This window comes from Terrapene carolina, unplaced genomic scaffold, assembly GCF_002925995.2.
Source record: "Terrapene carolina triunguis isolate 2854851 unplaced genomic scaffold, T_m_triunguis-2.0 Scaffold210, whole genome shotgun sequence".
In the NCBI taxonomy this organism is placed as follows: Eukaryota; Metazoa; Chordata; order Testudines; family Emydidae; genus Terrapene; species Terrapene triunguis.
Genome location: NW_020664561.1, coordinates 33,480,463 through 33,495,581, shown reverse-complemented (window position 1 = coordinate 33,495,581; position 15,119 = coordinate 33,480,463).

Sequence of the window (15,119 nt, the reverse complement as noted above, 5' to 3'; positions counted from 1 at the left end):
GGGGTGAATCGTCTCAATAACAGAATCCTATCCTCCCATTAATTTTGTCTTGCCCTTCAGGGCTTTCGCCCAACCCAGCATACCTCTCTTTATTCTTGTCCAGGTACTGGGAAAAAGGACATTGAGCCATATGACTTTAATGAAAATGAGACAGAGCTGTGTTTCATCAGCATACTTATTCTGCTGCAGCCCAAATTTTCACTCTAGCACTCCCCGTAGTTTCATATACATGTTGAGATGAAACAGCGTTCCTAAACCCCATGTGAGAGTTTATTTATCCCTTTTTGTCCATCACATGGAGACTATTATGGCTTCATCCCTAGATGATTCTGAACATTTGAATGGACTGCTTGTCTCTGGGTGCCCAACTCTTCCTCCCAAGAGTGGTTTTTCCTGTGCCAAGAAGGGCAGTTCCCCTCTCCCTTTTGTGGTTTCAGATTTGTAGTAGTGCTTATTTCACCTTTTGACCTTAAGACTATTATCAGCTCTAAAGCAGAAGGTTTTCTTCAATGGATATGGCGTGATGGAGGAGTGGCAATGATCATTCAAATCATTTTTGAAGTTAAGCATTTTAAAAGAGGCAATCCAGCTAATGTAATTAAAGAGGTGACCTGGAAGATGGTACTCTGGAGGAAAGAGGAGATGCTTTTCTAGTGACTAGAAGGGTTCAAAGAATTTTCTAGCTCACTTGCTCAATCAGGACTACTTAGATAACCATTTCTCACCATCATCATGACAGATCACTAAGGGACGTGACCTCCTTACAAATTGAGCGCCACTCAGGTCGATCTCTGGCAAGATGTTTAAGGTGCACTGATTGTATATTCAGTTTATATCCATCACTGGCAGTTTTGTCAAGCCACCAAAGCTTTTAGCGTCCTTGTGATTACTTGGGTGTGTAGCAGCTTTCCTTGGCTGAAGCCCACAGTTCTTAATCCGTTGAAATGAACCTTTTTCTGTAAATAGTTAAAAGTTTGTTAGTAGTTTCCCTTAGTGTAGGTAGTTAGTTAAAGTTAGTCCTGGACGGGACTCAAACTAGAGATGAGGCATGCCCCAATCCCCAGACTTCAAACCCTGTGATTGCTGCAAAAAACTGATGCCCATCAGCGATCCTCATAGTAGCTGTCTGAGGTGCCTGGGCGAGACCCATATCAGTGACAAGTGTCAGATCTGCAAGAGGTTCAAGCCTTGGACAAAGAAGGAGTGAGACATACATCTCCGGGTGCTCCTTACAGAGTCGTCGCTAGCACCGGCATTGGAGCCATCCAGGTCGGACTCTGCTCCTAGTACCGCAGCATTGGTACGAAGCGCTCCACCGGTGCCGTCTTTGGACCATAGCCAATCCCTCTCCCCGGCACCAGCCGGGAGCAAAGAAAGGCTGGGAGGGGACGATTGCCAACATCCCGTAAAGTGAAGGAGAGGGCCAGAGGGGAGCAAGGACCCGCAAAGGGCGGCTCTTCACCTCTGTGAGTCAGGCCCCAGCTCAGGTGGAGCAGGCAGAGCAGGACATCTTACTGTTATTGGTGCCGGCCATGGTGGTGCCCTGTTCTAAGGGCAAACCTGCCATGGGACCTTTCCAGCAGTCCCCATCTGTGTAGCACCGCTCTCCTCGTCAGGGAGTCCCACCAGCGGTCGCCCGCACTGAGCTGCCAGGCCTTGGACATAGGGAGGCCAGCCCGAAGGAGCCCTCACCAGTCTCTGGACTAAGGGCACCGCTCACTGGGTTCAGCACGCAGAGCGCTGGTGACTTAGTGCAGGCCCATGGAGGTGCACCCGTCCCTGCAGCCCCGATATCAAGGCCGACCTAGCCACTCCCCGAGTGTGCGGCACGGCTCCAGGGACACAAGCCAATGGTCCCAAGACCCTCGCCGCCGGAGTGCAAGTATGGGTCGCCGCAATCAGGTCCGTGCTCCCCACCTCGATAGTCAACTCGCTCCTGCTTGATGGACCGGCACCGTTCAAGAAGCATGAGGCATCAATCGCTGGGCCACCGTTGCAGATCCGCCGAGCACCGTTGGTCTCCGGGAGCTTGGCGCATGGAGTCATCACCCTCAGACGGAGCTGGGATCGGCACCATTGCAACCGGGACGATTGATCGGCACTGTCCTGGTCTCCCATATATGATCTCTCCTCTTTGGACTCCAGTACCGAGCAGGACTCCATACCCAGAGGTCGTCGAGATGCTCTTCCGCTCCGTGAGCGGACCTGTTTGTCACCAGGCAGAACAGGAAGTGCCAGCACTTCTGCCCTCTCCAGGGCTTAGGCAGGGACTCCCTCTCCAATGCCTTCCTTCTGTTGTGGAAGGGGGATCTGATGTACGCATTCCCACCAATTCCGCTGATCAGCAGAGTCCTAGCAAAAGTCAAGAGACAAGGTAAGGGTCATCATGATCGCCTCGGCGTGCTCATTAGCCTGGCTGTGGTGCCCCCTGGCCTCTGCCTAGCTGTCTGGATCTCCTCTTGCAAGACCACAGACGGCTCCTGCACCCGAACCTTCCCTCTCTCCACCCCATGGTTTGGTTGCTGAGTGGCTGAACCCGGAGGAAAGGGCCTGCTCCAGCCAGGTACAGCAGGTCCTCTTGGAAAGCAGAAAGCCTTCCACCAGAACGACTTACCTGGCAAAGTGGAAGTGGTTCTCCTGCTGGGCGGAGGAGCATGACATCTCCCCAACATGGTCGTCTGTGCAGTTCATCCTCGATTACCTGCTCCACCTTAAGCAACAAGGCCTCGCGCTTTCCTCCATCAGGGTGCACTTAGCAGCCATATCAGCTTTCCACCAGCAGGTCCAGGGCAAATCGGTGTTCTCACATGAGCTGTCCATCCAGTTCCTGAAAGGACTAGAGCAGCAATTCGGTCTGGGACCCGATTGTGCAATGGAACCTCAACCTCTCAAGGCTCATGGGACTTCCCTTTGAGCCACTGGCCTCCTGCTCCCTTTCACATCTGTCATGGAAGGTAGCTTTCCTTGTAGTTATTACCTTGGCAAGGTGAGTCTCTGAGATTAAGGCCCTCACTTTGGAGCCCCCTTACACAGTTTTCTACAAGGATCAAGTCCAGCTGCGACCCCACCCGGCGTTCCTGCCCAAGGTGGTGTCTCACTTCCACGATAACCAGGATATCTTTCTCCCGATTCTCTGTCCAAAGCCACACGCAATTGCGGAGGAGAGACGGCTGCACACCTTGGATGTCTGGCACACCCTAGCCTTCTACCTGGAGCATACAAAGGCCTTCCACAAGTCGACCCAACTCTTTATCGCAGTCACGGACAGGATGAAAGGTCTGCTGGTATTCTTGCAGAGGATCTCTAACTGGATCGCCTTGTGTATCTGGACCTATTATGAGTTAGCGCGGACCAAGCCGCCACCTATACTAAAGGCTCACTCAACCAGAGCACAAGTGTCCTCAGCAGCCTTCCTAGCACACGTCCTCATCCAGGACATCTGCAGGGCCGCCACATCATCAGTACACATGTTCACGATGCATTACGCCATCACCCTGCAGGCCAGAGATGATGCTGGATTCAGCAGAGTTGTGTTGCAATCGACATGTCCATGAACTCCTAGCCGTCTTGGGTAGCACTGCTTGAGAGTCACCTACAATGAAATGGACATGAGCAAGCACCCGAAGAAGAAGACAGTTACCTGTTTTGTAACTTGTGTTCTTTGAGATTTGTTGCTCATGTCCATTCCATGACTTGCCCTCCTTCCCCACTGTTGGAGTTTCTGGCAAGAAGGAACTTAGGGTGGGGAGAGCCAGCAGCACCCCTTGTACTGCACCATATGGGCGCCACTCCAGAGGGCGCCAGAGCCGGTCCCCTACAGATACCGCTATACCACATTATGGAGTTTTTCTTATCAATGCCATTATCTTCCCAGGGATGCTGAGACACCTCATCAGATCCCACAAACTTGATATACTGAATCAAAAGACCGACAAAATCTTATAAAAAGCACTGTGCACGGCTTATTAAATTTAGCCATCTTCTCAAAAAGTTGTCTCAAGGTAAAGATCTGCTCGACAGTGAAACAACCAGGTCTAAAGCCGCACTGAGTATCCTGGCATTATTGATTTGAGACATTAATACAGAAGTGAAGACTTTCTCTGAGGGCTGGTCCACACTTACCCCCCAAATCAAAGTAAGGTACGCAAATTCAGCTACGTGAATAACGTAGCTGAATTCGACATACCTTACTTCGACCTTACCGCGGTTCAGACGCGGTCCACACGCGGCAGGCAGGCTCCCCGTCGACTTCGCGGTACTCCTCTCGCTGAGCTGGAGTACCGCAGTCGACGGGGATCACTTCCTGGTTCGATTTATCGCGTCCAGACCAGACGCGATAAATCGAACTCGGAACTTCGATCCGCAGCCGTCGAACTACCGGGTAAGTGTAGACTAGCCCTGAGACTGACAATAGTGTAATACCCTCTATAGTTGCTACATTTAGCCTTTATCACCTTTTTCAACAGATGCAGATTAACCCCCTTCTTCCAGTAATGAGGGATGATATTAGTATGCCAAATGGTCTGGAAGAGCCAATGCTGCAATGGAACAAAACTCACTTGTTTTCATCAACTCTCAGGTAATGTTACAAAACCCTGGTGCCTTTCCAGACTTCAGCTTATGGACTCTGATTCAGATCTCTTCTTGGATGAAGGAAGATGCCTCTACTGGAACTTCATGCCATACCTCAAGTGGAAGAGAGACTTCATGGGATGGACGATTGAGGAGTGTCTTGAAATGATCTTCTCATTAATGCAACTGATCTAGCAAACTTTGGCTGACACTGCCATCCTGATTCTTTATGAAACAAGCTGGTCCCACCTTCCCCTGTAAACACTGTCAAGCTGAAGAGAGGCTATGGAGACTGTGTTTGGTAGCAGTCATTCTAAATTGGTGGCCTGATTTGACCACCAGGATTCCTCATCTTGCTTACACAATGACTTGATGACGTTCTGAAGTCAAACCACCACGGTCAGCCTTTGCTTTTGCTCTCAACAAACATGTCCTTGAAGACTTCAATTGTAGCCTTGCTTTTTTCTTAGCTCTGACTGTTGTGAGCATCTCCTCAGTGTTCCATGGATGATGTTTGAAGCATTGATGCTCCAGTACTGAACTGGCAGCAGTGATAACTTGACACAACACCTTTCCACATCAGATGACAGAGGGAGTGAGATATCAGATTCTAATGCTTCAATGGCCGTAAGCAGTTCAGAACAGAAAGACAACTGACACCTTGGGTGTAATAAAAGTTTTTGGTTGAATGGTATGAATTTTGGCTTTCTTCTAAGTGGGAGGTGCACTTTTGCCCTCCAGGATTGATATGTTCTTCTACAAGTGATCTATAGAATAACTATAAAGGTGTAAAGCAAAAACAAAAAAAGTTGGGGGTTTTTTATAGAGAAAAAGAGAAGTAGTAGTACTAGCTACACTAAAACTGACAGGTACGTCGCTATCTACTGAGGTAAAAGGAGAAGTGAGCTCTGCTGCAGATTCCATCCCAGACAAAAGGCGGTAGAGAAGAAATTGGGGGGTGGTCGTACTGCACAGCACTATATGTATGTTCTGCTCGCAGCGCGAGAAGGGGGAGGTGCACAAGTGCAGCCCGACAGACACTGCTAATGAAGATCTCTGATCCCAGGCACAGGGAGCGCTGCCACACCTATAGTGGAGCATCCATAGGGCCACACATCTTGAAGAATCTCAGTTACTGTACAAGGTGAATAACCTCTTCACATCATGAGGATGTTTACACTGAAGCCACCATCTGTGACAATCTGGTCAATTGTTCTTGTAGCTGAAAAGGCCATTCTTCTATCCTGTGTATTGGTGGCAAATGTAAAATTGGTGCCTGGAACATTTGAATGTTGTTTGAAACAGCTAAAGCAATCCTTGTCAAGCAGATGAAAAGCGTGAATATTGAGTTCTATGCTTTACATAAAGTGGGACTAGCCAGGAAGTGATGAGAAGAAAGTTGAGGACTATATGTTTTTGTTCTCAGGCCATTCAGATTTACTTCAGCAAGGGGTAGCTATTGTACTTTGACCCAATGTCCAATGGGCATTGCAGGGCTGACTGGTGTTAATGAGCAACTTATCAGTATCGGATTCTGTACCAGCTGTGGGCATCTTACCATCATTGCAGTGTATGTTCCCAGCAAAAACAAAGCCAATGATGTGGATACAGATACGTTTTACCAGAAACTACAGTCAGTCTTTAATGAAACTCCAAAAAGATGTTGTCGTGATCCTGGGCACGTTTAATGTACAGATTGGAAAGGATAATGACACCTGGGCGAGTACATTCAGGAAGTTTGGTATTGGGCAGAAGAACAGGAATGGACAGCAACTGCTGGAATTTGCCACTGCCAGTGACATGGTGATTGCTGACTCACTTTTGCATCCCCCAAAGATTCATAAGCAGACCTGATACAGCCCAGATGATTTCACCAGGACTGTTGATCATGTCCTCATTAACTGTCAGCAATCATGGATGTACAAGTTCACAGAGGTGCTGAACTTTACATTGACTCTTGTTTCCATGAACAAAAGTGTGCCTTTGATTTCAAAGCCAGCCAGTTAATGGGCAGAACTTAGTCCGAGAAGTTGTGGATTACTCAACTGTATTTGTTTTCACTTTTAAAAAAATGTATTTACCCCACGCTCACTCTCAGCAAGTTCAGAGTACCATAGTTGTTCTAGCCCTCAAGTAATTTTTGGATAGCCAAGAAACTGATCACTAGCAGAGAGGGAACTCCACTCTCTAGAAACTGGTGTGGTTTAGCATACAATTACCCACTTCATCCAAGATTTGAAGAGCAATACATGGAGAATCTAGTAAGAGCATTCTATCACTATGACAGACAACCAAGCATCAGGTGCTGAGAGCAGAGGCTTACTGGTAAGGCATGCCAAGTCTTGCAGGCAGAGGAATTTTCTGTCCCTAGTTACCACCCACATTGGTAGGGTTCTTAAATCTGGAGGGGACTGTCTTAGCTAGAGCAAAATTTAAGTAGGGGAATAAGAATGGCAACTGTCATATCTCTTAACTTTCCACAAATGGTTAACTCAGTAGAGGCAGTGGTAGTTTCTTACCTGTACAGCTGCATAAGATGCCTGCCAGCCAATATGTCATCACTAGTTCTTCATCCATGGCCTTTCTGTCACCAAATTTTCTGAAAAATTTTATTCCCAAACTGTCCTGTTTTGCATTTAGAAAGCTATACTTCGGCTCTACTTCCTGTTACCATATAAGGAGATATATCAAATGGTATTCCACAATGCTCCGTCCTGGGTCCTGTACTATTCAATATTTTCATTAACAATTTGGATAATGGACTGGAGAATGTGCTTATAATAATTGCAGGTGACACCAATCGGGGAGGGGTTGCAAACACTTTCAAGGACAGTATTAGAATTCAAAACCACTTAAACAAATTAAAGGATTGGTCTGAAATCAGTAAGATGAGATAAAGATAAGTGCAAAGTATTACACTTAGGAAGGAAAAATCAAATTGAGAACTACAAAATGGGGAATAACTGATTAGGCAGTAGTATTGCTGAAAAGGATCTGAGGATTATAGTGGATCAAAAATTGAACATGAGACAACAATATGATGTAGTTGCATAAAAGGATAACATTCTGCTCTACTTGTCACTGGTGAATCCTCAGCATGAGTACTGTGTCCAGTTCTGGTAGCCACACTTTAGGAAAGAAGTGGAAAAATTGGAGAATGTCCAGATAAGTGCTCCTAAAATGATAAAATGTTTAGAAAATGTGACATGTAGAAAGCTTAAACTGGTCATGTTTAGTCTTGAGAAAAGAAGATTGAGGGGGGTCAGGGAACCTGATAGTCTTCAAATATGTAAAGGGCTGTTATAAAGAGGATAGTGATCAATTGTTCTCCATGTCCACTGAACGCAGAACAAGAAGTAAGAGGCTTAATCTGCAGCAAGGGAGGTTTGGGTTAGATGTAAGGAGAAACTTTCTAACAATAGATTGTAAACCATGGTTTCTGATTATGTTGGCTTCCTATCCCTTGAGAAGTTCTCTGCTGTCCCTCTACCTTATTCACTCAGGGCAGCTCAGAGTCTCCATCAATGAGATATTAGCCACTGTGCTCCCTCAGGCTTTGAGATGTTTCCTTCTGAGCTCCTCTGTCCCCCTCCCAGTGTGCTCTTTGAGGCCACAGAGTCTAATTTAGAGGAAGGTGGCAGGAAATGGACCTGAACTCCACTATTGATCCATGCCTTAAGGTGGGCACCTTTCCATGCACACAAGGACTCCTGATCTGGAGTGTCTCATCCTCTGCAGCTGTCATTGTTCTTTGACTATCTGTACATGTGGATTCCACACTTGGTGTGCATTCAAAGGAATCTTTTAATCAGCAGTGTTCATTGGAATCCTACATGCCCTGGCACCCCCTCTCCCCAGGGCATAAAGCCTGGAGTAACCCCAACTGCCACTCAGTTCCTTCTTATTGCCTGTGGCAATGAGTTGGAGCAACCTCAGTGTCCTCTTAGTTACTGAAGCTCTACGTGTTACATAGTTGCTGTAGTTACTGTACTTTAATTTTTCTCTGTTATGTTTTAATTAACTTAGTGCATGGGCTGGTGTCTGTACACACACATAGTTAGAGGTAGGCTTAGTTAGTCCTGGTACCAGGACTAAATTAATAATCCACATTTTATAACCTACCCATCTTGCAGTGCAGCAGTTCCTTTGAATGATGGACATATTAAGTGTCTCTTTTGTTTAGAAGAAGGTCATAGCACTGCAAAATGTGTAAAAAATTTCCAAAAGACCTCTAAAAGGCCAGAGAGGCACACTTAAAGTGGTTCCTGATGGAGAAGTCTGAATCTTACATTTCCCCTCAGAAGTTCTCCCAAGGGAAGTGATTCCTACTCCTTCAAAACCTCACTCTTTGAGTTCAGGGTTTCAGAAGTCAGAGAGCTCATTCGTCATCTAGGAGTTCAAAGGCAATCTCAGATACCTTTGGAGCAGTCAGTTACCTCTGCTATTTGTGGGGGGAAAGGAGCACAGCTCCATGTCTATTTCTTGGCACTGCTCCCTCTTTCTGGTACCGAGCAAGAGAAAACCAGAGTCATCACAGCAGACTGCTGAATCTGCAGTACCACATTCAACACTGACCCCTGTACTCATCCTGCACAGAGCAAAACCATTCTCTTCTGAATAGCCTATTCTCTTCTTGCTTTATTCTCAACTTTCTCTCTGCATGTATCCCTGGAAGCTCTTCAATTGGAGGGGAAAGAGAGGACTGACTAGGGTTTATATAAATAGGAGAGAAATCTCACAACAAAAAGTATTACCAGTAAGTAATTTTCCCTTTGCTATCTTTCCCTCAAGTTGCCACCCTAAATTCTGAAGTTTGGTCTGACTATTGAAAATTCCTTCTGGCTAGGTTGCTGTAGATGGAAATGGGAGAATTTCTTGATTTTGTTTTTTTCTTCAAGTCCCTCCATCCCAGCCCAGGCATTCCAGTCTGTCCAGTAGTCCAGTACTTCTACTACTACTACTATCAGCAGTCCAGTACTTCAATAGAGTTGATGCTATCTGAATATTTCCTTATGTTTTTTTTTAATAGTCTTTTTAGTCAGCAAGTTTTGCACTGAGCAGAAACCATCTATCCATCCATCTCCCTCTGAGAAATATCATGAGAACTCAAATTTTTTCTTTTCACCATCTGCTCATGATACGGCTTATGTTAAATGGCTGAATTAGCGTACAGAGGGTTTTGAAAAATAAAATTAGCAGTTTTGGTTTTGCCAATACCAATGTAATACTTAAATAAAACCAGTAATATTAAAACACCAGTAGCAGAACAAGAAATTGGGAAACTGTAATTCAAAATGAGGGATTGTAAATACGTAACACAAATATGACTACACCCTAAAGAATGTTCGTTCTCTCTCTCTCTCTCTCTCTCTATATATATATATATATATATAATCTCAGAATTTAACTGTATAGCAAGATCAAAGAGATGTCAAGTTTTAGAAGTTACAACGGGAGCTCTCAAGGCTATAATTGAATCTGTCATGCACTTGTTAATCATAAACATCCAAGAAGGCAGCCCAAATATTATGGGAGGGCACTGACACTTTCATTGCATTGAAATCTAAACCTTTCAAGAGGGACAGGTTCACTCAAGACGGTTCATAAATTCCAGGGCCAGATTCCCATCATGATCATTTAGTCTGACTCTGACCTCCTGTCTAATACAGGCCATAAAACTTCCCTAAAATAATTTCTAGAATATGTCTTTTTAGGAAAAAAAAATCCAATCTTGATTTTAAAATTGTCAGGGATGGAGAATCCACCACAACCCTGGTACATTTGTTCCAGTGGTTAATTACTCTCACCATTAAAAATGTATGCCTTGTTTCCAGTCTGAATTTGTCTAGCTTCAACTTGTGGCCATTGGATTGTGTTATCCTTTTCTCTGCTAGATTGCAAAGCCCATTGTTAACTATTTATTCCCCATGTTGGTACTTATAAACTGAGATCAAGTCACCCTTTAACCTCTTTGTTAAGATACCCAGGACTCTTCTCTGAACCTTCTCCAATTTATCAACATCCTTGAATTGTGAGCACCAGAATTGAACCCAAGATTCCAGCAGTGGTCGCACCAATGCCAAATATAGAGGTAAAATAACCACTGTACTTCTAATCAAGATCTCCTGTTTATGCATCTCAGGACCATATTCGTTTTTTTTTTTTTTTTTTAGGCTACAGCATCACACTGGGAGCTCATGTTCAGCTGATGATCCACTATGACTCCCAAATATTTTTCAGCGTCACTGCTTCCCAGGATAGAGTCCCTTATGCTGTAAATATGGCCTCTTTTCTTTGTTCCTAGAGATACATATTTACATTTAGCCATATTAAAACACACATTGTTTGCTGCACCCAGTTTACCAAGCTATCCAGATTTAGTGACCTGTCTCCTTAATTATTTACCACTCTTCCAATTTTGTATCCTCTGCAAACTTTATGATTTTATGTTTTTCTTCCAGGTCACTAATAAAAATAATCGAGAATCAATCCCTTCAGGACCTCTCTAGCAACACATCTGCTTGATAATGATTCCTCATTTACAATTATATTTTGAGACTTATCAGCCAGTTTTTAACCCATTTAATGTGTGCCATGTTAATTTTATATTCTATTTTTTATTAAAATGACATGCAGTACCAAATCAAACACCTTACAGAAGCCTAAGAATATTAGATCAATACTAAGCGACAGAGTCCTGTGGCACCTTATAGACTAACAGACGTATTGGAGCATAAGCTTTCGTGGGTGAATACTCACTTTGTCAGATGCATGTAGTGGAAATTTCAGAGGCAGGTATAAATATGCAGGCAAGAATCAGTCTAGCAATAACGAGGTTAGTTCAATCAGGGAGGATGAGGCCCTCTTCTAGCAGTTGAGGTGTGAACACCCAGGGAGGAGAAACTGCTTTTGTAGTTGGCTAGCCATTCACAGTCTTTGTTTAATCCTGAGCTGATGGAGTCAAATTTGCAAATGAACTGAAGCTCAGCAGTTTCTCTTTGAAGTCTGGTCCTGAAGTTTTTTTGCTGCAGGATGGCTACCTTTAAATCTGCTATTGTGTGTGCAGGGAGATTGAAGTGTTCTCCTACAGGTTTTTGTATATTGCCATTCCTAATATCTGATTTGTGTCCATTTATCCTTTTTCGTAGGGACTGCCCAGTTTGGCCAATGTACATAGCAGAGGGGCATTGCTGGCACATGATGGCGTATATTACATTGGTGGACGTGCAGGTGAATGAACCGGTGATGATGTGGCTGATCTGGTTAGGTCCTGTGATTGTTTCGCTGGTGTAGATATGTGGGCAGAGTTGGCATCGAGGTTTGTTGCATGGATTGGTTCCTGAGTTCGAATTACTATGGTGTGGTGTGTGGTTGCTGGTGAGAATATGCTTAAGGTCGGTGAGTTGTCTGTGGGCGAGGACTGGCCTGCCTCCCAAGGCCTGTGAAAGTGAGGGATCATTGTCCAGGATGGGTTGTAGATCACTGATGATGCGTTGGAGAGGTTTTAGCTGAGGACTGTAGGTGATGGCCAGTGGAGTTCTGTTGGTATCAATACTATTACTTTTATAAGCCAAACTTGTAATCTCATCCAAAAAAAGATATCCAGTTAGTTGGACAGGATCAATTTTCCATAAACACAAGTTGATTTCCATTAATGACATTATTCTCCTTTAATTCTTTATTTATCAAGTCCTGTATCAACTGCTCCAATATCTTGCCCAGGATCAGTGTCATGCTAACTTGCCTATAATTACCTGGATTACCATGAGGCTGTTTACCTTTTTAAAAAAATGGTACAATATTAGCTTATACAAGAGACTATAATTCATGGTTGAACATTTCCACTTCAAGTCCAGTTTGGTTGTTTAGTTGTTTTTCTGTACTAGACTTGCTATTATCCTTAACAACTTTGAATGGATCAAGAATAACTATGGATTCCCTAGATATATCAATAAGTATTAAAAATTAGACTGTATATCATCTTAGAATGCAAAGAATTGCAAATATCCAATGTCCCTCTTATGTATCGACTCAGTTATACCTAGTGATACTCCTTTTGTCTCTTAAAAATCTGAATTTTGTTTATTTTTCATTTTATTTCAAATTTTATTTATGTCATTTTTTCCAGTCAGGAGGGCCACGGGCCCTGCCTAGTACCAGGGGAGCCTGTGCCAAGATCCCCAGGTTTTAGGCTTTCTGCAACCTGAACAAAGTTTATGCCTGTCAGTGACCATTATTCACTGTCTCAAGTGTTTGGAGGAGGAACATATTAGAGATGGATGCTCCATTTGTCATGGTTTCAAGACCAGGACAAAGAAGCTGAGGGAGGAGCACTTCCATTACATCTTGGTGGATGTCATCAGCATTGTCCACCTAGGTGTTGTCACATTATGGAATTTGTTTTTTCAGTTTGATTTTTTTAAAAACCTAGGAAACTACACACACAGAAATTGTATTAAAATTGAATTGCCCACTATGTGTTGAAGGAGAAACAGTATGTTTTAAACTGGCCCATTCAAAAATCCAGGGAATACTTGTTATATTTAGGTTAATATTTAGAAATTTTATAAATGTCACTCATACATCTTGTATAAACATTTAAATAAATGCAAAGAACCTGGTGGTAGGAATTGTTCTTGATCACTGTACACTAGTTTTAGCATTGTTTCTACAAAGATGCTTGAAAAATGTCCTTCAGCTGTATACCATTGCTTCTGTGTATGTTTCCTACCTTGTTAGCTGAGCTTTCTTAATGTACCAATCATTGTTCGGGGGGGGGGGGGGGGGGGGGGGGGGGGGGGGGAGAGTCCGGGGGGCAGAGAAAGCTGCTTTGCCCTTTTTTTCCCCTTTTGAAAGTGTCTGGACTGTTTTCCAGAATCTCTTAGTCTTCTCAGTTTAGATGCCCTATGTAATGATAGTAGGAACCTGGGAGTGGAAACCAAAGTTACCAGTAGTGTTGTATGAAGGGAATTATTATGTAGTGAGCCTTAGGAGAAGCACGTTGCTATGGCACTTGGAGCTAAGCAGACAATCCAGCAACACCTGTGTGTACAGTTCTCAACAACAAGTTGTGTTTACTGTCATTTAAAAAGTTTCCAGGATCTCTTTTTCTGTTATAATAGCAAGTTGGCAATAGCTATTTCTCCCTAACAAAGACAGAACAAGCAGAGAAATGTGCTCCAATGCATATTTCCATGAGGAAGGATATGATTTGATGCAAATACTCCCCAAATTCTTCTAGTTGGCTTGGACTTCTTAGCTCAAAGCACTATGTACATCATTGCAAAAGTTCTGCATCTGCTATAACTCTTCTAAAAACAGTTTTTTTTATTCTTGGAAGTTTTTAAAAAAGAAAATGTATGTGATATTTCAGGAGAAACAATAAAAACAAAAGGCTCAGATGGATCAACCTAATTCTAAGACCAACTGCCAGTTTCTCCTTGCCCTCTAGAACATTCTGTTTCAGTTGCTTTCTGACCACATTGAGCTAAGGACCTGCTCCCCATCAGAGCTGCATCCATTTAGGCCAGTTCCAGCATCCACTCCCCACTACAGATTTTGGTTTCAGTTTGGACAGTGTTTCTGAATTGTTTGATTTGATCTTTTCCCTTATAGTTTTCCAGTGCTCTGGTTTGGCTTCTCACAACCCCAGCTTCCTTCAATGCTTATAGCTGCATGGATGAAATAATCTGTGAGCTGTCCTTTTTTGAGGCAGGGAGGGATTCATAGCCACTGCAGCTCATGAGGGTCATTGGCCTCATCGTTTTCTTTAAGCATTGACAATCCCTAGTGCACTCGGCATGTTAATGTGAGCCTTATGGTTTTGTCATCAGAATCGCCTTTCATCGTGCTGTGTTTTCGTGGTCTCAGTGCTTAAAAAGTTTCATATCTAAATCATTCACTTTGGCACCTTCTATGAATCATGAGATTCTGTTTCTATGTTCTTGTCTCATGTCTTCACTTCTAGATATGACTGAAATATGTTCAGAGGTGAAGTCCTTAGTTTGTCTTTGTTCTCACAGAAGATGTGCAGATTCCCATGGGCTACCTTCCACTACTGCTTGGTAGCCAACTGAGACAGTGAGAAAACACTCTTCTCTTGCTTTCAAAAGTATGAGCTGTTTCTCCCGGCATCATATTTTGAAGCTGAAATTATTAGAAAGTGATGACTTTCAAATTCTCCTGTCACTTAGAACTGTAGACATCCTCAGATCCTTTGGAGTCTAGTCACGTAGGTAACATGAGGGTTATGTTAGGTGAACTTTTCTGGTCTTAGGTAACTCAACTCCTGACTCATCTTTGAATATGAATGTGCTAGTGTTGTCGAGCTGTTACTGCATTAGTATGTATCTAACTCTGAGAATTCAAACAAATGCTATCCTTAACTGCAGTGAAAGATAGAGTGTAATGGACCTTCTGTGTAGCCCTATGGATGAAACCTAGTTTTCACATTTTATGGTAACATAACTGTCCCTGAGCAAGTCCTCAGTACACATCTGTCCATCAGGAATTATAAAGATTTGAGGGTTTGTTTTCTCAGATTTTGC